Source organism: Panicum hallii, unplaced genomic scaffold (assembly GCF_002211085.1).
Source record: "Panicum hallii strain FIL2 unplaced genomic scaffold, PHallii_v3.1 scaffold_42, whole genome shotgun sequence".
Taxonomy (NCBI): Eukaryota; Viridiplantae; Streptophyta; class Magnoliopsida; order Poales; family Poaceae; genus Panicum; species Panicum hallii.
Window position 1 is genome coordinate 167,620 of NW_020356184.1, and position 2,969 is coordinate 170,588.

Below are 2,969 nucleotides of genomic sequence, written 5' to 3' on the forward strand. Positions count from 1 at the left end.
CGTCAGTGATGCGAACCAAATGCTGTTTCTCAAGCAGTGGCCTACTTGAGATGCTGCCAATGTACCAACTTCGGTTGACTATATTGGGAGTATATGGTTAGTTGCAGGGTATGAACAACATTACCCCTCCGCATTTTGCGGTATCTTGTGAATACGTTGTTTCGATAATGTATGTTAACGTCATCTGTACGGCGGTAATTGTACAGATGCTGTTTCTATAGTGAACAGTAATGATTGAGGACACTTTCATGAGTGTTGGCATGAAAGGTTCATATATATTGTGGTTTTCTGCAGGTACGCTAACCTCGGTTAAATAGGTTAAGACGAATAAGGATATCCGACTAGCTATTATAGGGAGAGACGGATATATTGTGCCACCGAAACTAATTCCGTAAGTCCAAACATATTTGGCATTTATTTTGAGTTGTGAGGACGCGTAACACGTGCATGCATATTCCTTGACTTGATTGTATGAATGGCATGGTTTGTTGCTTCAATAAAATCTAGAGGGTATGTTAGTAACCAGTATCGTTTTGAGGTTAATGTTTCTACCTTATCATTTCCTTCTCAAGATCTAGAACAATCTTTCGATCTTCAAATTTTGCTGTTATCAGGGTAGGTTATCTCGTTTCTTTTACCCTGTAAGGATAGTAGCTTTCCAATCAATCTATCAAACTAACCCACATTTGTATCCGCAGTCTTCTCAAGGTGTATGGTGAAAACTTGTAAATCTCACTGTCGGAGGAATTCTCCAGCCGGGTGGCGGAAAGCACCCGCCTAATCCTAGTTAAGGATGGGTTTGGAGGAGACTTAGGAGCGCTCGATCGATGGACCGATGAACACAGGAAGGACACGAAGATTTAGAGTGGTTCGGGCCGCCGGAGCGTAATACCCTACGTCCACTTTGGTGTTGTATTGGCTGTGTTTCTGATTGTTGAAAGAACCCTCTTTTCTAACGAGTACACTCTCCCTTTTATAGTGCAAGGGGAGTGCTTACACCGTGCAGGACCCCGACAGGTAGGCCCGGCCAATAGGAGCTGTTCTACGAGAGATATAGAGGTCATCTCCTCGAGCTCCTCTCCGTAGTCCTCTCGATCGAGAAGTTGACGTGCGTATCTACAGCCAGGATATGGCCGTGTACAGCCTTGTCTTGTACAGTGTCTGGCGTCAGCGTTACCCAACAGTGGAGCCGTGCTGTCACTGTTGGGATGGGACCTTCAGTCAGAGGGCGAGAAGGAGCTATCCCGTGGCGCGTGCACTGTTACAGCGCACGCCTTGGCTCGCCTGTTACAGGCCATCATCACACGCGCAGCACCGTGACGGGACTGCACACAGTCCGCGTACTGTGCGCGGTGATATGACGCGCCGCCTTCAGACCAGGCGGGCTTACCGTGGTGTCAGCTTACCTGCCCCGTGTGTCAGTGGCAGGCAGCACCTTTTGACCTTGGCGTGCCCAACTCAGCTGTCGCATTAAATGCTGGTAGGTGGAGAGGCGACCCGTAAGGGGCCTCCGGCCGCAGGCACGCGGCGGGGTCAGCCGCGCTCCCCCCGCCGGGCAGCACATGGCGGCACCGGACCCCTTTCCGGGGGAAAGAGGGGTCCGGGGCCCCCGTGGCCGGCCGGAGCGGGCTGGCCTGTGATGGTCTGGCCATCACACGTGGCGGTCCCGGACCTCCCAGGGGAGGCCGGGTCTGCAGGGGTTACTCGAGAGCTCTCCCGCCCACGTGGGTGTGCAGAGGCCCCGGACCTCACGGAGCTCGGGGATGGTCCAGAGACCGCGGTCCCAGCTGTCAGGTCCGGAGGCCGTATGCCACGTGGCCCAGAGGCGAGGGGGAGCGTGGATTATGAGAAGTCCCAGGGCCTGGACACCCTAGCAGGAGGTACCCTTATCTGTATGTACCGACACTCACCATTTGAATCCTTGTTTCAGATGGCTGAGCTTCCAAGGTTCTTTTGGGATTCCACAGGACACGCTCATACCAATGCCTTGCATTGGGAGGGTTTTCCTCGTCTTTTGTGGGAATCTCTCCAGGTGTTTGGCTACACCGAGCCTCCACCTTATGATGGAGTAGAGTATGAAGAAGAAGGTGTTCCCCGTTGTAGGGTGAAAATGACTGTTCCTCGTCTGCTCTGTAGCAGGGACATGCTACCTCTGAGTGCAGCGACTCAGAGAGTAGTCGAAATAGCTCTTCACTTGAGCTCATGGGGTAAGCTAGATAAAATCCGACCGGGGGGATCTAACGTGCCCGGAACGCGCGGTTTGTGGCGCGACGACTAGGATGCCCGTAGCAAACAGTCAAAAACTACCCTGAGTGCAACGACTTCAGAAGTAGTCGATATAGCCCATTATGTGGACATGTCAAACAAGTTAGATAGAACCCGAGCCAGACAGGCCTAACCAGTTTGCAAAAAACACGATTGTCATAGCGACGACCCAAATGCCTGTAGCAAGTAGTCGATTTGTATAAAACTTGAGCATGGCCAAAGCCTTCGCATTGTATTCAAGAGTTGACATTTTGGGTCATGTGGCACAAAGCTGCCATATTGACCCAAAAAAGAAAAAATGTGCCCTTGGCGCGCACAGGAATTGAAAACGAGTCTGCTTAGGGGTAGAAACATCGCAGGTGTTGAATATTCCATGAATTGGGTACATCCTGACCGTCGGGGTGTTGTAGTCGATAAGATCTTGGTCTTGTAATCCTCCTGACAATGAACGGTCCTTCCCATCGTGAGTTAAGCTTGTGCAAACCCGACTCATCCTGAACGCGACGAAGGACGAGGTCGGCTATGCTAAACGACCGTTCCTTAATATTGCGATCATGATATCGCCGGATCCCCTGTAGGTAACGGGCTGACTGAACGAGAGCAGAGCAGCGAGCCTCTTCGACAGAATCCAGCTCCAGCTATCGTGTTTCGTTCGCCTCGCCTTCTTTATACATCTCGACCCTTGGGGATTTCCACATGATGTC